This window comes from Lissotriton helveticus, chromosome 6 (assembly GCF_964261635.1).
Source record: "Lissotriton helveticus chromosome 6, aLisHel1.1, whole genome shotgun sequence".
Taxonomy (NCBI): domain Eukaryota; kingdom Metazoa; phylum Chordata; class Amphibia; order Caudata; family Salamandridae; genus Lissotriton; species Lissotriton helveticus.
Genome location: NC_136067.1, coordinates 666,912,731 through 666,935,167, shown reverse-complemented (window position 1 = coordinate 666,935,167; position 22,437 = coordinate 666,912,731).

Sequence of the window (22,437 nt, the reverse complement as noted above, 5' to 3'; positions counted from 1 at the left end):
GTTGTTTGTGCTGGTATTTGGCAGCTTTGGCAGGGACCTGAGGTAGGACAAACAGCAGTGGCCTCCTGAGAAAATAGCTTGGCCCTAGCAATTATTTTACAAATTAAGCACTGCCCCACTCAGGATCGTCTCTCAGGGGCTCTGTGAATGAATCCCTGTCGTTTCTGCCTCATCGTTTGGAACCCTTGTGGTAGTTATTGTAGTTCCATTTAAAAAACAATTAGGGAGTGCAGTCACAGTGTGTTAGGATTTCCCTCATGGGTGCTGTTTTTTTACTAGCACTTTGTATACAATATTAATGTTCACCCACTTGGCTCTCTGTTCTGGCTTGCCATATCCTTACTTCTCTGTCTTCTGTATTGGGAGACATCGAGGCATCCAGTTACGTGACACTTGAATAATGTCATAGAGGGCAGAAGCAAACAGCACTGATAACAGTATGCTTTGCATGGTGCAGTGGGGCGTACATCTGCATATGTGCACATACAGTGATCGCTCCTCTTAATGGGCTTAGGGGCTATGCCCCTTCTTGTTTTCTGCTCCTTTTGTTTTTATGTGAGTAATAATTCTTATAATATTCACTATTATCATAATAAAAATGATGACCTCCTTTGAGTCCAGCAACTGTCTCTGTCTGATGCCTGGTGCAGGTGCACAAAGGTGCCTGTGCCAGCCTTCAGAGAGAGATCACCAAGGCTGAAGTAATTCCATCCTTGACTTTGGGGCTCTGGCAAACCTCTGTACCTCCCCCATTTGGGACGTGATTAGAATGTGCTAAAGTTAGAGATGTGCGCTGCAGGCTTAATCCCTGCAGTGCCTCTGGCTAAACACCAGTCACCCTGTGAACCTGTCACCCCACTTTTCCCACCTCATCACAGATTTGGGAAAGGATGGGGTGAATGAGCAGAGACAAAAACCTCAAATCTGCTACTGCGCAGGTTTGAGGTTTCAGTTTAATGTCCCACCTTCGAAAAGCTGAGAGGGGCAAGAGTCCAAATGGAACCTGAAGCAAGGTAAATAAAAATAAAAGGAGCTTTGCCCCCTTCGCTGCTAGGCCTATTCCCCCCTGTACTTAGACTTTTTGAGCTATTTGGGGTAATTCTCGCTTAGGCCCCTGTAACATTTTGTCCACATAAGGCATCCATGTCAAATTTGCGCCCTTTTTTCTCAACACCCTGAGGATTCTAAAGGTACCCAGGGTTTGTGGATTCCCCTGGAGGGGACTCAAAAATTAGCCAAAATACAGCGAAATGCCTTTTTTTTTTAAGAGTGGGTAAAAAGTGCTGCAGAAGAAAGTGTCCTTTTTTCCCTGCAAATGGTATCAACAAAGGGTTTGTGGTGCTGAAATCCCCATCTTCCCATCTTTCAGAGACAGGAAGACTTCTGTCAGAAAACCAAAATAATTTTCACAGTTTGGGCATTTTACTGGGACATAGCCTATTTTTGCTACTTTTTGTGCTTTCAACCTCCTTCCAGTTAGTGGTAGAAATGGGTATGAAAGCAATAATGGATCCCGGAAACCTATACATTTCTGAAAAATAGACATAATTCTGAACATTTTCACCTGTAACTTCTTCTAAGTATGACAGATTTTTTAAAGTGATATGTGGTTACATCTGTTGGATCCTTTTGGTTGTGGGGATATATAGGACTTGTTGGTTCACCAAGAACCTGAGGAACCCAGAGCCAATAAGTGAGCTGCGTCTTCCAATGGCATTTCATTGTGTATCGGGTAAATAGCAATTTGTTTGGTAAAATATAAAGAATGAAAAATAGGTATCAAAGACACCTATGTATTTCCAAAATTGGAACACATTATAGAGTTTAGGAACTGTAAGTATTTGCACATCTCCGAAATTGTGGGTACCCATACTAGCATGTGAATATTAGGACATTTTTCAAAGTGACTTTTATTTACACATTGTCTTACATTTGGAAGTCAGAAATGCATAGAAAGTCAAAAGGTAATAACATTTACTCTACAATTATGTGTTCTCTAAGTCTCCCGATAAAAAGGGTACCTCACCTGTGTGGGTAGGCCTAGTGCCTGCGACAGGAAACAGCCCAAAAATGCAACGTGGACGCACCACATTTTTACAGTGAAAACAGACCCTTTTTTGCAAAGTGCCTAGCTGTTGATTTTGAACCCTAGCTCAGCCGGCACCAAGGGAAACCTAGCAAGCCTATATATTTTTTAACAATAGACACCGAGAGGAATTCAGGATGGGGGGGACTTGACTTGCTCTCTCCAGGTTGTGTTACCCAGAATCCCTTGCAAACCTCAAACTTTGTAAATAAAAACACATTTACCCACATTTCTGTGATGGACAGTTCTGGAATCTGCGCGAATTCACAAAATTCCACCCACCCCGCATTCCCCAAAGTCTTCATATAAAAATAGTACCTCACTTGTGTGGGTAGGCCTAGTGCCCGTGACAGGAAACGGGCCAAAACGCAACGTGGAAACACTACATTTTTGACAGTGAAAACAGACCTTTTTTTGCAAACTGCCTAGATGTAGATTTTGAACCCTAGCTCAGCCGGCAGCAAGGGAAACCTAGCAAACCTATACATTTTAGAAATTGACACACCTAGGGGAATCCAGGAGGGGGTGACTTGTGTGGCTCTCTGCGGGTTCTGTTACTCAGAATCTCTTCCTAACCACAAACGTTGTCCCCTAAAAAAAATTCCTCACATTTCTGTGATGGAAAGTTCTGGAAGCTCTGTGGATCCACAAACTTTCACCGACCCGCATTCCCCAAAACCTTCTGATAAAAATGGTACCTCACTTGTGTGGGTAGGCTTAGAGCCGGCGAGAGTCAAGGGTCCAAAACATATTGTGGAGACATCGATATTACCTATCACAAAACGACCTGTTTTTGCATGGTGGGTCACCTGGGTTTTTGGCCCCTGGCTCGGCAGCCATCTAGGGAAACCTACCAAACCCACACATTTCTGAAAACTAGAGAACTGGGGGAGTTCAGGGAGGTATGGTTTGCATGAATCTCCCATTGTTTTATAGTACCTCAGTTCTACACAGGTTGAAAAGGCTATGATGTATCAAATTAACTCCTTGAGCATTTACTGACAAAGGTAACCAGAGTTCCCGTCCAATTTGGCATTGTTACTGTTTGCCAAAATGTCGTCAATTCTTGGTGTGATCTGGCATTCCCTTTTGATAGAAGAATATGGAAGTCTTCTATCTATGCACATTTGGACTACAGGGGCATGACTTGTCAATACTTTTTTAATTTTAGAAAAACAGTTCTCCTACTTTTTGTGAAAAGACAACTATTCCTGGACGGCTAGTTCTGACAAGTGAAATGCTTCAGCAGTAGTGTAAGGCAGGGAGTCTCCTGTGCTGTGAAACTGAGAGAGGGACAGTCAGTTAAACAAGACTTCTTGTCAGGGTGCCTATTGCCTTAAAGAAATGGAAATATGCACATGTGGTAAATCTGCAAATGTAAAGGGTACTTGGAAGCCAGTATTGGCTTTAATTGATGAAATCACTTGAAGCTTCCTGATGACACACATTTATTTTCTTCCTGCTCTCACCCTCTGGCTCTCCTCCAAACACTGGGCATTACTTTCCTGCTCCTGCCTGGCACCCACTGTTATGTGGTGCCCAAAACAGCATCAGATAATCCTAACCCCCAGCCACTTCATCTGATTCCCTAATCTTTCCCATCCACCATCCAGGAACACACCATTTCACTATAGACTCACATTCTCCTCCCTTCCCCGCCCCCCTGTTCTTTTTATCTTTCCCATCTCCACCTTCTGAATCGCAGCCTATAATGTCATTACATAATACAGTTACTTCAATGATGCATGGTATTTCTACTGCAGTTCAATTCATTATTATTACAGTCAGTCCTATACACGTATCAAGTAGAATCCTGTCTCTCCTTAGATCCAGTTAATACCAAATATAGTGTCACTATTTTATGTGTAGTACCTCGAGTTTTTAATCCTATTTTTTTGTATTGTTTCCTTTGTTCCCTTTTCCCTTGGAAAAACGTATAAACATTTTTTGGAGAAAAACACTATCCGATAGGTGGTGTAAATGTGTGCCTGAACTTTCTTCCCTGAATCTGCTTCCTTCAACATGACACCTAAAGCTGTTGCGCTGAGCGCCCTTTGGGGCTGGTGACCGAACTCTGAATGTCGGAGAAGCCCACGGCTTCTGGGACGTGGAACAGTGAATGCTTGGGAGGAAGTCCAATCTCGCTGACGTACCACCAGTCAGGTGAGGGAGTGAGTTGGGGGAGTACTAGTTGATGGGGCTCTGGCACTGAGAGCGAGCAAACTTGTGAAATGGTAGATGCAGATTCCAGCTCGCTCCTTGTGCAGACTGGAGCCAACAACACAACTCTAAATTTGGAGGCTTGGCCTCGTCTTCACTGCCTCCGACTGAGCTAAATATAAACTGCTGCCTATTCAAGTGTCCGGAACCAGGTTCACTTGTTCTCCACACTCACTGTTTGGGAAAGATTTATCCTAAAGGGAGCGCGGGCAGTACTACTAGGCTTGCTGTCAGAGCGATATGCAGCGCCATGCCCAAAGTCTGAGGGATAAGCCCCGTCAGACTCTGTATCTGAAGGATAGGTGGCACGACCCTCGCTGCCAGAAGGACAGGCATTGCAGTGCTCATGGGCAAGGGCTGGGCCAACTGAGGTCGCTGTTGGAAGGATACGCGCACTAAGCACCTGAGCCTGAATGACAGGACTCGCTTTCAGAAATATAGGCATTGCCAAGTTTAGTCTCAGAATGATCAGCATCGCCGGCCTATCGGCTGAGAGCCATGGATACACTCATTGAGAGGACGCCCCTCCATTGTACCGCATACAGCACAAAGAGCAATGCTGACGTGTGACAGGGGAGGGGTATAACAGCCCTTGGGCAGAAGCCACCATTGTATTGCATTGTATTGTAATTATATAGCGCTGTGTAAGTAAAGCTTTGCTTTAACACAAAAAGGTTGTATGGGTATTCCCAAAGTAGATTCAAGTAAAAAATAACTCCTAGGCAATCAATCATGGAAACAAGTAAGTCAGGGAAAGTTCAGAAAACAGAGTTTTTATAAAAAACATTCATTTTAATGAGATCGTTGAAAAACTTCCCAAAGTAGATACATAAGAAAACTAGGACAGAGGAAGATGAAATGATTTGCCCAGGGTTACACAATGTGATGGAAAGGGAGCCAGGATTAGAACGTATTTCTTCCAGTTATACTATCTACAACTGCCACAGGCTGACACTTAGCGACTGGACGATATACTTGGGTTGAAACCTCACTAGTGATATTCAGTTTAATCCTGAGCAAGTGCATGTATCTGCACTTTGTAGTTGGGTATTGAAGAGTATCTCAAACAGAAATGCAGTGCAGTTATGTGATTTCAGAATATAGCAATCATCAGGGATTGATGTCAAAACTAACTGGGGACCAAAGTGCAATACAAAAGCTCCGTAGCACAATTTAACACTTTATGGCATTTAGATAATTGCTGGAAAATGCACCATTTGCCCACTCTTTTTTAAAAAAATTCTCAGGGGGAAAACCACCCGAACCACCCCTTAAGTGATTCGGGCTCGCTCACTCGCAAAGTGCAGTATGACAATAATTTTACACCTCACCACTTTCAAATGTCACCAGCCGCCACTGCATCTTTCTCTACTTTTCTCCTCGAACTGAGCACTGATACAGAGAGAACACACTTTGCGCAGTTCCATGACCATGAAAACACTCTTTATCCATCTGCTTGTACTTACTTTGTTGTTTGATTCGCAAGTTAGGCGCCTGCTGCTGAGATCTGGCTGCTATCGTCAGACTGTAGCCTGCAAGCAAGGCATAGGTGACCCAGCCATTCAATATCAAGAGGTTGATAACATTTGTATCAATTTCGATTAGGTGAATATAACAGTATATAAAATGTTTCACATCAAGGCTCCTTCGTTGAAAGCACCATATCTATAACACATTTTTATAAAATGTTGGTTTTAGATCTAATCAGTATTTGTTTCTATATGTGTTTTAATTCCTAATTAAAAAATCTTTTTAGAGAGTTCCTCCTTCATTTTAATACTTGACTTCATACCTAAGGTTTCCTCTCGAGAGTGACACAAATGACAGTTTAGTGTTTGTGAGCCTGTATCAATATGAGGAGTGTTTGAAATATGTCTGATCAGAGCAGATGAGAAGGCTATCATTCTCATAGTATATTCTTCTTACTTTACATCCTCCTTAAGTAACTTGACGTGGGTGGGGCGCACTCTACATAGCCCCTAATAACAGAATATATACGTAAAGAAGAGTTTACAGAATGAGAAAAGAGCCTAGCCGGACACAGGCCCAGGAGTACTTCAGTACTCCAGAGAGAAATGACCTAAAATGCCCTTTGCCAAAGTGAACTAAACCATCTTAAGCTTCTACAAAGATTTTTGCCGTTCAAGAGCCAAGAATAAATAAAGACAGGCACTGGAATGAGAGTGACATATTCATCGGAATCTTGTAGCTACTAATACATGTAGCGTACAGTACATATAGGTCTGTAGGACCTCGCCCTATTTGCAGAGCCTTCCTCTTATATTTTTCTGACCCTCTTTCTATTGGCTTTAGGACTCTGGGCACTTTACCACTGCTAATCAGTGCTAAAGTGCATGTGCTCTCTCCTTTATGGTATGCTTGTTTTACATTAATTTAGCAAATGTAATTTACTTTTAAGTCTGTTGTACAGTGTTATCCCATATACTCAGAGCCTGTAAATTAAATGCTACTAGTGGGCCTGCATTGCTGTTTTCGCCACTCACAGAAGTAGCCTTTCAAACCTGTCTTAGGCCTGCCACTGCAGGACCTGCATGCGCAGTTTGCTTCCACATTGAATTGGCATTTAGAGTTACTTGCCAAGCCTGAAACTCTCCTTTTACTACATATAGGTCACCCCTAATTTGCCCTAGGAACGCCCCATGGGCAGGGTGCTGTGTAGGTCAAGGGTAGAACATGTGCCTTTATTGTGTGGAATGTCCTGGTAGTGACACGCTGCCTATTTGGTTTCTCACTGCTGTGAGCCTACTCCTCTCATAAGCTAGCACTGGAATTGCCTTATAGGTACTTAAGGGGTAATTCCTCATCTGAAGGGAGTAGCAGTGCCATGTTTTGTATATTTGGAATAGTGGTGTTGATTCCTGCTAATTGGTATAGGTGGATTTCTATTGTTATTGTAGAAACGCCACTTTTTAGAAAGTGGGCATTTCTCTGTGCTTATGACTCTATGTGCTTTGCAGCCTGACTCCAATCCACATCTTGGGCAGAAAATAGTGGTGTTAAATCCTGCTTATTGGTGTAGGTGGATTTCTATTGTTATTGTAGAAATGCCACTTTTTAGAAAGTGGGCATTTCTCTGTGCTTATGACTCTATGTGCTTTGCAGCCTGACTCCAATCCACGTCTTGGGCAGAGCGACAGCTACGCTTTGTGCATACTTTCCAGACAGGCATCACACAGGGAGGATTGGGTGTAACAGGGTTGCATCTGCATTCATCTGCATACTGTATGGTCTTCCTTGGTTTTACTTCAAGGCCTGCATAATATGCATAATATTGTTTTTTTGGATGCCATTTGCAACATAGAAACCTTTCTTTTATCGCACTCATTGTGATGCTTGACAAGTGTCTAATTTGCAAATAAATTATTAGCTCATGTTGTTTTGGCCTATATTTATGTACAATGTATTTAATATTTTTATATACTATTGTGTGGAGTCTCTTTTGTGGTGTATTTATTTTGTCACTGATGTGAGTGTGTTGCACAAACGATTTACACATTACCTCTGGAGATAAGCCTGACTGCTCTGTGCCAAGCTACCAAGGGGGTGAGCAGAGGTTTTCTTTGGTGTATAACTTACTTGCCCTGACTAGAGTGTTGAGTTCTGCCTGGCTTAGGTGCATACCCTAACCAAACAGAAACCCCATTTCTAATATTGGTGATTAGCAGTGAGGATGGTACTTGCATTTGTGTGATACCACAGTGACTCATTGTTCCACTACAAACTCTGCACTTAGACCATTAGGTGTTTTTTTCCTCCTGATTCGCTCATTGGTCATTTTTATTGTTTACTTCTGCCTCATTTTCTTACACCTGGGAATCTTGGTGTTGCACTTGTGTTTCACATTGCCAAAATGGGGTGAACCTTTGATCTCGAAGACCTGTGGCATTACACTGAGGGGGAGTTAAAGGTTTCCTGCAGGGACAGGGGACGAGCTGTGACATTACATTGTCGCATCCCATTGGAGTGTCAAAATCTGCTTGACAGGTCTACTGAGTTCTATATATAACACTTGGGGCACACTTCAAAGAGTGAGAACATAATGCCAAAAAGTTCTTGTTTATCCACTGTCTGGTTGCTGGAAAACGTTCTACCAGACGTCTATCTCTGAGGTTTGTTGTGGGCACATGACTAGCTACAAACTGGATTTCAGTGATAGGTGTGGGAGGACACTAGGATTTCCATAGTACACAACCCCCCCGCACACACAGTCCTCAGAGTCATGTTTAGTGTGGCTGAAGAGTTTCACCATCTTGAAAATGCCCAGAGTGCATAGGGTTTACCTTCCAAGACCTTTTATCTCATTGGTTAGAATGAGCGCCCTGGGATATTCTCATCCAATCATGTCAGGAATAAATGTGACATCTCAGACACACATTTCGGAACACTCCAGTACCTGTGGAAGATCAGAAGAGAACTGAGCCTGCTGTCTGAGGCCATACAAGAGCCCTACACAAGTGGAAAAACTCTCCCTCTTGCACATAACATAAATAAGTAGACTCCAAGGGCCATACGGATTACCTGCTACAGGGATACAAAAAACTACAAGAGGCCTTTCTTGCAACTGCTCAGCTGACTAGTGGCAATTGAACCTGGGCTGGACCCTGATATTAGCATTTGTCTGACATCCAGTGAAGTCTCTAAGTGCCTCCCTGAGATCTTGGGGACTTTAGAAGTGTAGTCTTGTGGTGGATTAGGGCGTAAAGGACTGAGCCAGAATATAAAACCTTTTGCCCAGGATGACTCTGTTGGTTTATCCACCCAAGCTCCATTGCCCTCAATGTCAAATTGCACCTACGGACTGTTTTAGGGGAAACATTTACTATCATTGGTACTTTGTGCTTTCTTGCTCCTTTTCTACTTATAATTTCAAAAATTCATATCTCAGGTTCCACTTATTGGACTTATGTCATTCTGGTGTCATTTTGTTTATTACTACATTTTTCTGATTTGCTTTGGCATTTTCATTGTTTTACATTTTGACTTTCTTACGGTTTTACTACTCCATACATATTCTACACAATTTCTTTCAATTAAGCCTGTCTGCTCAGTGAGCTCAGATATATTTAATGACCCTGGTGGTCCACCCTGACAAGTACTGTAATAATCACTTGAGGCTGGACTTGCCCCCTAAACTAATAGCCCAATTTCTTACACTAGTATTCAGCGGTGGGACAACTCAGTGATGTAAGTTAAAATCAAAAATCCATTTTGAATTCTGGCATCAAAATCAACTTCTATCTTTCTGTTTGACTCTTAATTTTAAATAGGCCATTCTTAAACATGTTCCTACATTTCTACCTCTCCAATTTTGCATCTTTGATTTTGAAAGGATGGAAGTGGATCTGAGCAATATTGAGAGCTTCAGTGTGGCAGATGTGAGGGAGCTGTGTAGAGAGGGAGAGGTAAAGCTGGCAAATGGGTCCAAGAAAGAGTAGTAGAAGATAATTGAGCATGGGAGGAATTTAGCATGCTACAATTTATCAAACAAGAGCAAGAGGATTATGGGATAGAGGATGAGGAAGAAAAGAGGATAAAGAGTAGAATGTCTTGAATGGACCCCATGCCAGTGGAGGAGAAGATGCCCATAGGATTCAGGTTCTTATCCAGTGCAGTGAACTATGTTTTCCCCTGAAGTCCGACCTAGTCAGAGATAGAGGACAGGCAGCCAGAGAGAAACCTAAAGCTACAGCTGGCTACCCTTGCAATGGAGGTAAAGAAAATAGCACTGACCTTGAAAGAGAAAAATGCCCTGTTAGCTAATGAATTAAGCAAAAAAAGAACTGGACATGAAGGCAAAAAATATATTTGAGTTTAGTAATGATGGTGGCAGCAACAATGAAGTGGAGACGAAAGCAAGAGTCTATATCCCCAAAGACCTAGTGCCTAGTTATGTGCTCTTAGTTGACATAGGTAACTGGTTGCATGCACAGCGCCCCAGAGGAAGACTGGAGGGTTAGTCAGTGGAAGCACATGCCAATTGCTGGGAGGGATACCCTATTTGTCCTAGAGGTAGCTGGCCTGGTGAGATATGGTTGGGTGGAGGACTGCAAAGTGGATGATTATGATGGGCTTTATGATCTGATGATGAAGATCACATGATAAGTAATTGTTTTATAGAGTTGCACCAGCACCTAATTGATTCCAAGTGAACTGTAAACAGAGAGCTTGGGAAAAAGGCTTACCTCTGGATCAGCATCAGAGTGCCCAGAAAGATACCTGGAAGTGACCACAAGAAGGGTGGTTCAGGTTCCACTCCAATAGAGGGAGGATAAAGGCCAAGATAAAACAGAGGGCTCCAAAAGAGTTTGGAAGGAAAGGATTCCTGTTGCAATTGGTGTTTGCCCATTTAGTATGCCCAGAGATTTTTTATACTTTTTTTGATCACTTGGTTTTGGACTTTTTATTGTGGGTGAGTCTCACTGCGCATGTTTGCCACCATTGGCTGCCTTTTAAGATGAGGCCACTGTGATGCAGCTGGGTGAGGGGCACTTGCTGGTCAAATGAGAACACGTGTTCACACGCTGCACGTGTGAGACTTCAGTCGAGGGCAGCCTGGTAACTGCGCACAGGTAGCTTGGTGCAGAGGGGAATCTACATGGTAAGATATTGACCTTGGGATAGACGTTATAATATTAGTGTGAACTCATAGTTAAAGTCAGAATGGTTTAATGTTTTCTCTGCAGTGACACTACATTATACAAGTAGGGGGCAATCTGCCTTAAATTGCAGTTTTTCTTTCCTTAGGCCCATAAAGTCCTAGAAGGTATGAAACTGGAATGGAACTTGTGTGCCAAGTTTGAATACCTAGGCCCCAAGATCGTAGATGTACACCTTATGTCACCCTGCTGGGCCAATTTAATTAGTCCACTCCCCAGCAAAAGGAACAACGGCCTCCCCACACAAAATGAGTAACTAATAGTGTGCTCCTCAGCTCATGACAAGGAAGGGCTGGGTTGGAAAATCTGCATCTGTTAATTAGCTGACACACTGTACTAGGGCTGTAATGGCCCAGGCGCACTGAACAAAGGAGGTAACCCAGACCTATGGAGCCAACATAGGAGGGGGCTCCTCTTTGATGTTTTCGTGGGAAAAGCACTGGCGGTGATGTCAATGAGGGACAGAGCTGAGGTTCCCAGAGGAGTGACTTCTTGATGGGGCCATCTTGAATTGTACCATCATGCACTTCAAAAGGGTTGGGACAGGGCTGGAGGGGTGATACCGCACCTTAGGATTGGCCTGAGATGCTTGTCTTTTAGAACTGTCCTCCCCTATTTAACAAAGGATTGCAAAAGGGAGAGTTGTTGTCTTTGAAGTAGGACATTAGAACTGGACAGCGGCAACACCATGGACAATTGGAACGATTAGCCCCCTGATGCTCAAATGGATTAAGGACCCTGCCTACAGTTGACCCCAGAATTAGTGGGTCACTCCAGAACCAGGAAAAAATGTTCCCTTGCTCCCCCTAAGGACCAGGTGAGGGAAAACCTGGACTTCCATTCAGCAGAGACAAAGTACAGGGGGAAAACTGATGCAGGGAGCCTTGAAAACCAGCTCCTGCAGAATGAACCACCTTGGAGGGGTGAAGGTCTGCTGAACCTGCTCCTGGTGGCCAGCGCTCGCTACCAGGAAAATATTTGGCTCGAAATTTCCCAAATTGGTACAACAGGACTCGTGTTATGGTCTTTTGAAGCTCTGTGACCTTTGACCGCTCCAAAAACAGAGTGCTTGGGGCAACACTGCATCTTCCTTAAATTACCCCTGGAGTTGGATAAGGCCTGGCGGTCAGTACATGGATGTTTTTGTAATTTCCTTGGGGAGAGGAGTGTGCATAGGAACCTTCTCCTAAGAACTCTTGGGGCCCAGGGACCCTCAACTCCCAACCTGGTTAATGCTAAAGAGAGACCCGGGACCCCATCTCTGGGCCCCTGCCAAGAGAGGAGATGGGGGAAGAGTGTCGTGCCCCTCCCCAAGAGAGAAATAAAGGGACTTGGGTCTCCATCTTCGGGCCCCCGAGGAAAGCCAACAATTGAGAGCACTATTATGCTTCCTCCAATGGTGAGCAGCTTGCTCCCAGTCCCTGTTTGTGCCTGGAGGGAGCAGAGCAGTCACCACTCAAGGAACATCCCTGTCTGCATAGAGCAGCCAAGGAGAAGCAGGCGGCCATCTCCAGCATTGGCAGGGATGGGCCTTGAAGGGCAGGGACCTAGAAGGGGCCTCCAGGGGTGAGCTCCCCATGCTGCCCCAAAGTGAAAGCAAGTATAGGTTCCTGGGAGGGACTAGATCCCCACCAAAAAGAGAAAAAACCCAAAAGCGAAGCTATGCAGCTCTCCCGAACATAACAAGAGAGCTCCTATTTAAATATTCACCTCTACAGCTGTGGGAGAGCTCCATAATGCCCTGCAAGAGCTAATTGTCATGAGTTAATATTGCTTGTGGTGCCCCAGTCTTGGCAAGGGCACCACCAACAAACCAAATAAGGGCTGTGGGGGCTGCAGGAGTTGCAGAGTCCCACCCAGAAGTCACATTTGAGACTTGACTCTACGTTTGCGGGGTGAGAAATTATGACCCCTCCCACAGGCTTCTCATAATGATCTCAAAGCACATATTAAGATGCCGTTTTTGCTCTACACCTCATGAGTTTAGCGTTCCCTAGGAATTGGTACTATGACTGCATTTTATGTGGCTTGAGGTGTAAAAAAAAAAGACCGACACGTGTAAAGTTGACTTTAAAGCTCTATTGTACTTGACAATATAGTCAATTTTTATTGTTATTACAATGCTTTCTTGACAGTAATGATTGCTTTTAGATATGATTGTTGAATTGAGTGATATGATGGTTGCTTTTAACATGTGGATTATGTCTTCTCATGTGGTGCACCTTTGACAAAGCCAACAGGCTGGCCTTATATTACTGATCTGGTGATTTCTGACAAAACCCATAGGCTTGCCTTGAATGTTGTTGTGATGACCCTCTTGACAAAGCCAATAGGCCTGTTTTATTTAGCGTGATACCACCTTATATCGTGTTGGTTTAGCTGGTATCGGTAGGGGAGGAGTACTGTGATTTTGGGTTCATGACCCCTTTAAGGGTCAAATGTGATTGCAGAATGTCACTAAGGTATTTCTATTTTCCAGATGATTATTTGTAAATTAATGTGTAGTATTTAGCAGTGTGTGAGTGATAAAGGTAGTTTTCCTGGACAATCCTTTATTGAGTGTTATTATTGTGTGCCAGCGAATGGTTATTGCTAGCCCACACCACCTACCCTGAGTGGGCCCTAGACTTCTCTGCTTCGCAACATGAGGGAGTTGAGCACTACAATCTGATGCATAGTTCTCAGTTAGAGTAAATTGTTCACCTATTACTTGTGCAGGTCTCACAACTTGCACAACTAATATCTGAACTTTTTACAATTTCATATCCCTTCTAGGCGCAATGGGGAAGGTTCTGCAGGGCAGAAGCCTAGGGCATGGTCTTTCGCCAGCCTAGATGTTTTGACTGTTACCAGTCTGGTCACAAGCGTATAGACTCTGCCTGTCCCAGGAAAGCACCTACAGGTGAGCACTTCACAGGGGTGGCCAATGTGGCCTTGTCGGAAGTTGTCCCCAGGAGAAGAGGGTAGAAAATGCCCTAGTGTCCCTTGGTTAGAAGGTGGACCAAGAAGTTAAGCTAGTGATCCCAGATGGGTTTAGTTGTCACTTCCAGGAGTTCATAGTGAATGAGGTCCAAGTCACTGCTGTGTGGGATATCTGTGCCATCCAGTCTATGGTGGTACCCAGACTGTTACCCCCAGGACAGTATCTGCCAGGACAGATGTGTAGGGTATCCCAGGCCTCTGGACAGGACTTCTTCTACCGTATGGCACAGGAATCCTTAGAATAGGAGAGAGTATAGGCTTAAAGGAGAGTCATTGTCATCACCCAGATGCCCATTGACTTCATTCTTGCAATGCACTGCAATGAACCTCCAATGGTGAGAAACTTACTGGGAGGAGTGTCCGCCTGGGGCAAACCAAAATCGTAGAATTTTGGGGACACTGCTCCCAAATGGAGAGTACAGAGTCCAAGATGAAGAGTGAGGTGTAGGAGGTAGAGGCCATCCACAGTGGGAAGATCAGTGGGTCAGGTCTCTGCTCTGAGAGAAGATCAACCTAAGACTGACACTCAAAGGGCCACTTCTGACCTTGAGGTGCTGCCTGCTCTGTCCTAGAGACAGATGAGAGAAGACCTGCATCAGGGGGCCTACATGACACAAGGTGTGTCGCCCTTGAGGGAGGCTGCGGTCCCCCCTGAAAGTTCTGGACTGCCAGGCACGTTTTCAGTCTCAGGGTCCAGACCCTGAACTGAAAGGCCAGTTTAAGGGTGTGACCCCTAAATCGTAGTAGAGAATAGAAAAAGGGAGTCTGTAACCTAAGAGTGCAACCCCCCCAAGGAATCTACGAGGCTAGAGAGACCTCAGGAGCAAGTGGAGGACTCATTGTCAGCTCAATGGCTGGAAGTGAGGCCTTCCCAAGGCCCTAGACTGGATCCTCTACCTGACAGTGGAAGATCAGTCAGTTGGCTTCTGATACTGACAGCTGTTAGTGACCTCTGTTGGTTTGTAGCCTTATGGCACAGTTTGCCCTCGGTTAGGGACTGAAGTCTGACGTCTGCTGCAGAATGGGCCACATAACCTTGTTGGCCATGGTGGTACTGCCTGCCTACGGGGATGCATCTATGAGCAATCTAGGGTGAGTTGGCTCACAGGTAGGATCTGCAAGTGAGGAAAACGATTCCTAATTGACAGGGTTAGGGGGTAGCACAGCAGTTGGCAAAGGGGTGCAGGTCCATTCATAGGGGCTTAGAACAGACAAGTGCCACTGCAAAGGTGGAGTTTTTCCACGTTGTATCGCCTGAACAGGGAATCCCATCAAAAGATAGATTGGCCTACTTTGTGCTGAGGGCAGCCTGTATAAGAAATCCGTCTTTTCTGCATGGTCACCTCAGATTTTCATTTTCTTTTTGCTGGACCCTATATGTTTGCTTGCGGTAGAATCAGTGCACTTCACCCTTGCCAACAAGTGATAACGTGCTTGTTTTCTTCCTTTCAACACAAAAATCGGGACACTGCTAATTGGTATATTTAACTCAGCTCTACACCTCATGAGTCCCAAGCATATGGTACAAGGATACCCATGGGCTGTAAGGTAAATGTCACTAGTGGACTACAGCACCCATTATGCCATCCACTACATCGACAATCAAACATGACTCAGGCTTACCATCTGTAGCATGACTGTGCGGTTTTAAACTGGATATTTTACTTAACAAAATAAACCCTTTAAAAAAAATATTACTAAAGCACCCCTAAGTAAGCCTTTTAGGCTTTAAGGCATGGTGCACGATAAGTAAAAGGAAGACATGTACAGATTTAATGTTACACATCTCCTTACAGAGAAGTATCCACCGTATGACATTCCTATATTTAACAATGCTCATTTCAGTTAGGATCATCTAGAAATATAACTCAAAGTCTCTTTTTAATAGTTAGTTCAAATCCAATGTAATGGTAAAATCAAATTTGTGATCACTATTAAGGAAGGTATACTTTTAAAAAGTCACTGTTACCCAGCCTACAGCCTCCGGAGGCCCATTTACATGTGCTCCAATTGTCATTGGCAAGCTGAATAGCCCCCTTGCTGATGTGTGAAAAACCCTCCAGAGCAGAACAAATGTCTTGAGTGTGGGAAGGTGTTTCTATTCTTTTGGCAAGATTACCATCTGAGCTGTGCCAGGAACTTGATTAACTTCAAAGAGTGCTGCAAATTTAGGTAGGATTCCCCCCATAGAACGTATTTCTATTGGTTAGGGAAGGGCCAGAGGTCACCCCCACTTACATGCTAGTGCCTGGCATAAATGTAGAACCGCTGGGCACCCTCTTCAGTACACTACTGAACCTGTGGAAGGCAGTAGAAGGACTACACCTGCTGTTGAGAACTCTGAGAGGACCTGTTCCTATATGTGCCAAGGACAAAGACGAGGACTTCAAACATCAGTTGGCCTTCAGACATCAGTTGGCTGATGTCTTGTTAAGATACAGTAACACAAAACTGCAAGAAATCCCTTTTCCTGAAGAGCCGAGCTGACCAATTCTAAATAGACCTGACCTGGACTCTGCTGGTGGCTTCTTCTGGACTGAGTCTTAAACCCTCAAGCGTTGTACCTGAGGTTCAAAATACACTCTTCCTAGCTTCTTAAAAAGCCTGGGACTTTCTGGTTCCAAACAACCTGGAACAAACCTGCCAAGACAATCCGCTAAAGGTGCAACGCTTCTGCTGAGCCAAATAATCAGGTTGCTCCCACTCTGACCTTCTCCACAGCAGCAAATCTATTTCAGCAGGACATTGCGGAGAGTGTATCCCACCCTGTGGAGCCCTTTTCCGCTATATCTTGTAATCTTCCCCTGCTGGAGGTTTCTGAGCTAAAACAAAGTGACTACGTTCAGAGGTAGAAATCTTCACTGAGCGAAAACACCAAAAGTATCTAGCCAGTGAAGGACCTCCCTTCGGCTCTAGTTTTGAATTTCTGCTGCTGGAGCTTTCCTGCAAAAAGACTATGGCTTCACCAAGACCTCGTAGAGCCCTTCTCATCCACGCCTGCTGCCTTGACATGCTGAGGATTTTTGACTTTCATTTCAGAGAGTAAGTTCGAAGGTAAAACTTCTGATCGGGGCCAACCTGGTTTCGGTATCCGACCTGTGGTCCAACGCTGTTGGTCATAAATTGCACATAGGTACCAGTCAAGTGCAACCAGATACTGCAGTTGGTGCTTAATACTTTTTGGTGCTATTTATATTTCAAACTTCAAAAATTCATAAGTTCGACTCTCCTTATTGGATTTTTAAATTGTCTGTGTGAGCCATAGCTACCAGGCATTGAGCTCAGGTTTAAATACTAAAACCTTTACTGGACCTAAAAAGAATAGTGACCTTGTTACTTGAGGTAGACTACCATTCACACAAATAATAATTTGCTTTCTCTCAAAGCACAAATTAATTTCTGGATATCACTTGATGATAGAAGGTATCCAACCACGAATAAGGGACCCTCTCCTGTCACGTACCATAGATTTCTCTCTCTCACTGACAGGCTGAGGTCCATCATTGTCAGGGGAAACTGCAAACACAGGTTGCGTCCCATTTGGCATATATCTGTGGAGGACAGAGGGCACATCCTTTGACCATGCCCTGTGGACAAATCTTCAAGTATAACAGGGCAAAAGCCACAGGCTGTTAATTCAGTACGTCTTTTTTGTGCCTGACAAGAACAGAGGGTGTGTCCAAATGTTGTAACCTCTTAGTGCCTAAATCCTTGACATGGGACATAATCTGCAACATTAAGATCCATCCAGTGTTCTCTGATAGAATGGAGGACAGAAGTTGTAGGCTTTAGCTGAAACCACTCAGGAATTTGGATGGCATCATGGAACATGGACCCAACCTTCTGCTACTGCCAGCAGAATCCCAGCTTTCATAATGAGTATAATTTCTGGAATATATATGTCAGTTTCTTCTAAACCTTTTACATCGAGGGGAAATATTACAGACATTAACAGCCTCATAACGATTTTCTGTAGTAATATGTGTGATTAATGCATTTTGCTGTTACACTGCGTCCAAAATCTAGGCAAGAGATATGCAATTACATGTGTTTCCAGTCCCAGAGGGATCAGTATTACTACAGAGTGTGGGGTCCTTGGCCAGTAAGTAGTGCTGGATGTAGAGTTCACCTATAATTACTGGAAGCCATAATATTGCACTTGGTAACTAAACACTGCACATGTGTGAAAACTAAGAAGTGCATAGCAAGCCCCTGCAGTGCTACGGGGCCCCCAACCCTTTTAAGAGTGCCCATTCAGCCCAAGACCAATGACTATCTATGAGATACAGGAGACTAAGGAGCCCCAGGGTGACCACTCGTCATAAATTTCACGGACCATCGATTATTTCTGCCTCACGTCCCTTATAGGGATGCATTTTGTCAGTAAATCTGGGGATTGATTTGAGCTGCTGTGCTCCACTGTGAGAAGGCTCTGAGATCTGCAGATCTCCCTATTGGGGCCATCTCGCACTCCTCCTCTCAGCACATGAGTAGTCCCCGCCCAACCCAGCACTGACATCAAACTGCCCATTGCCATTCTGTCTACTGGCTGATTGTCACCTACAAAATTACAATGGGCCAGTCTCAGCATGTGGGCGACCTCCTCCTGCCCTGGCCTAGGGCAAGGCATTCTGCTTTTATCCAGGGTCTTGAGCCACCACAACAGGGGCCAATCTCTGGTTAGGATTTGCATTTTCTTTTTTTTTCTTTTTTTGTTGTAAGACCTTTATTAGGTATCATCGACTTTGCACGGCGTTTAGCCTACAACCCTGCGGGCCGGCTGCAGTGATGTACATTAGCCTTAAATCACTGTTAGATTTACACAGCCCTCTAGCCGACAACCACAGGTCCGGCGGTGTGATATGTGATACATAAGCAACTTACTCTGGCTTTACTACGGACACAGTGTTGTCTTACATTTTCTTATGGAAGTATGCTGAAACTCATTCTTTTCCATTAGTTTTAATTAACGATAACCAAACAGTAACTTCGGCAGGTCGATGGTATTCTCAATATTCCATAAATCAGTTTTACTTTCAATCATAGTCTTGTGCACACCGGTCGCACCGAGGGCGACACATGAAGCGTCTGCACTGGATGTATACATGTGTTGTGATCACTACACACTTCCATCTGACATAAGGTCTCTATCCTCCTCTCCCTCGTCCTCTGAACTGGCAACATCATCCTCAGGCAGTGGGTCATAGAGGTCCCCCCTATATGCATTCCAGGGCATCCAGACCTTGTTCCACTTGTGTGGGCATGCCCTCATTGTATATACCGCCCTCTCTGTCAGCATCAGCCCGTCCATATTTCGACACCAGTGTGTCAATGTCGGTGAGTCTGCTGCTCCCCACTTCTGCGCTATATCTCTCTTAGCGACCATAATTCCTATCGTGCCCCAGATCAGACCGTGACGTGAGAGATCGTTTGGGTCCCATATATTCAGTAGACATTTGCGTGGCTCTGGTGTAAGGGAGACCCCCAGTGTTTGTGAGATAGTGCGCATTACTTGCCTCCAGTAGTCCTGTATATTCGGGCAGTCCCAAATGGTGTGCAGAAAAGTCCCTTCCTCCCCACACCCCCGGAGACAGTATGGATGCTGCGCCCGGTGGAGCCTGTGTAATGTGGTCCTGGTGTAGTAGATCCTATGCAGAATCTTAAGCTGCACAAGACGAAACTTAGCTGAGACGCCCACCTCTTTTGGTGATGCTAGCGCCTCGTTCCATTCAGAGTCGTCAATGTCGCCCAATTCGTCCACCCATTTCTCTCGCAGTTTGCATGTGGGGTCTGGCAGGTTATTGATCAGTTTGCTATACGTGAGGGAGGTGGCGCTGCGCTGCATATAATCTGTAAGCAGACGGTCTTCCATCGGGGAGGCTTCGGGGACTTCAGAGTCCGTCGGTATCGCTGCTAACAGAGCATGTCTGACTTGTATGTACCTATAAATTTTGTTTGGGCCAAGGTCATATTGTTGCCGGAGTTGGGGAAACGGGATCACTGATCCCTCTGTCCACAAGTCACCCACTGTCGATATGCCTATATTGTCCCACTGCGTAAAGCCCTTACTCCGCCTTAAGTGTCCCAGCGCTTTAGTGTCCCATAATGGGGTGAGTTTTGTGATCACGCCTTTCCATTTAAGCTTCGCCTGCTCCGAGTACCATATCGCTACTGTATGTTTCGTGTGTCCTATAAGTGCCGCTGCCAGTCCTTTGTGGTAAAGCGCCGCCAGTAAACTGTGTGTGCCTAGTTGCTCTCTGTCGGCCCTGTAGGCTGGGCCGTCCTGGGGCACATGTAGCCAGTGATTGATAGCCTTGAGTTGCGTTGCTCATTAGTACATCTGCAAGTTCGGCAATGCGATTCCGCCCTCATACCAGCTTCTTTTCAGCTTTACCCGTGCTATCCGTGCCGGACGGGCCCCCCAGAGCAGGCTAGAGACTACGGCTGTCACTTGTTGGAAGTAGCGTGGGGGTACCGGGTGCTGTGTGTTTTCGAGTGCATAAAGGAAGCGTGGCAGTGCCATCATTTTAAATAGCGCCGCTCTCCCCAGCAGCGTCAAAGGCAGGTTCCCCCAATGGTGCACGTCCCGCCGTAGGCGGTCCAATGGCGGTTTTAAGTTTAAGTTTTTATCATAGAACTCGGTTGAGTCCTTAGTAATATGTATGCCGAGGTATTTAAAGTAGTCCGCTGCCACCTCCAGTTGGCAATCAGCGGGCAGGACTGGGGCCGGCCCGCTCAGCACAAAAATCACTGATTTTGCCCAGTTGATCATGTAACCGGATACTGCCCCATGGGCATTACAAAGCACAAGAAGCTCTGGTATACCACTTTCTGGTTCCGTCATGTAGATAAGCATATCGTTGGCGTAGAGGGAAACTCTATCTTCCCATCCCTCCCTCCAACCTATACCTTTCAACAACGTAGTAGGTCTGATCAATGTCGCTAGTGGTTCTAGCACCAGGGCAAACAACAACGGGGACAGAGGGCACCCCTGTCGAGTCCCCCTCGCAAGTTGTATAGTGAGATGTGGCCGTTTGCTGTTACGTGCGCAATCGGGTTCGTATAAAGGAGTTGTATCCAAGATATAAAGTTAGGGCCGAAACCCATATGAGAAAGCATCGCAAAAAGATATTGCCATTCGACCATATCGAACGGCATTCTAGCGTCTAACGATAGTATTACTGCCGATTCCGACAATTGCGTCGCTCGCGCCAACGCCCCATGGGCGCGGCGAAGTTTCAGGGCTGTGTTTCTGTTAGGCATAAAGCCCGATTGATCCGGGTGGATCAGTTGTGGGAGGTGGGACATCAATCTGGTAGCCAACAGTTTCGCCAAAATTTTCGCTTCTGCGTTTAGGAGAGATATTGAGCGATAGGAGGTGCAAGCCATTGGTGGTTTTCCGGGCTTCGGGATTGCCACGATGGTTGCAGTGCATTGGTCTGGCGGGAGCTCAGTAAGTTCTAAACTTTCCGTGTACATTGGTAGCAGTGGCGTACTTAATGTCTCTGACATCAGTTTGTACCACTCAATGGGAATCCCGTTGGGGCCCAATGCTTTCCCGGACGCCACTGCATTGATGGCCCTTCGTATTTCCTCAGTCGAGAGGTCTGCTTCCAGCTCCTCTGCTGCCTCCGGTGTAAGCGTCCGAGTCGGTATGGGGCTAAGTATATCTAATGCTGCCTCTTTCGTCACCTCTCTGTCCGGGGTATATACCGTCTGAAAGTAGTCTGCTAATGTGTTGACTATCTCCTCTGGGCGCCATCGGAGTGACCCGTCCGAGGCGTGGAGCTGTAATATGCCTTTGGTGCCTCCCCCCTTTTTGTCCAACCAGGCTAGCATTTTCCCAGCTTTATTCCCTATGTCATATATTTTGTGTGCAGTTGCCGCAATGCTGACAACCGTCTGTCGCTTCAGATGGTCCCCGTGCAGGATTTGCATTTTCAACTATTTTCCGTAAACCTCAGAATTCCTTGTGTGGCATCAATATTTAGGCAGTAATAATGTTATTTTAACTCTGTTGATTACATTAATGTATCTTTTAAAGAGATCTGAGTTTTGCCGTATCTCAGTTTTGGCTCCTAACATAGCGCTAGGGTATAATGTGCCTCCTGAGAAGCACAAGGTGTAACATGCAGATCAAATAATTGTTTTTCGTGCTGATAGCTCAGTGGGTTACTACTATTGTGACATATTTTATTTTCTTACTTGCAGTTGTTTTTCCCCAATCTTTCATTATTCTAAGTTTACTGAAAAGCGTTCTATAGAATAATAAAAACAACTTATTAATAAAAACAACCCCAGTAACTAGGTTCTGTTTTAAATCCTGAGTTTTGCATTTATCCAGACCAGGCAGTCTTAACATATAATCCCTACCAGTATGGTTGAGATGTAACTCCTACACCTTGTAGCCCTCAAGTAACATTTCCCATGCAAGACTTACACACTCATATGAGTATGAATGAATTCATTCAC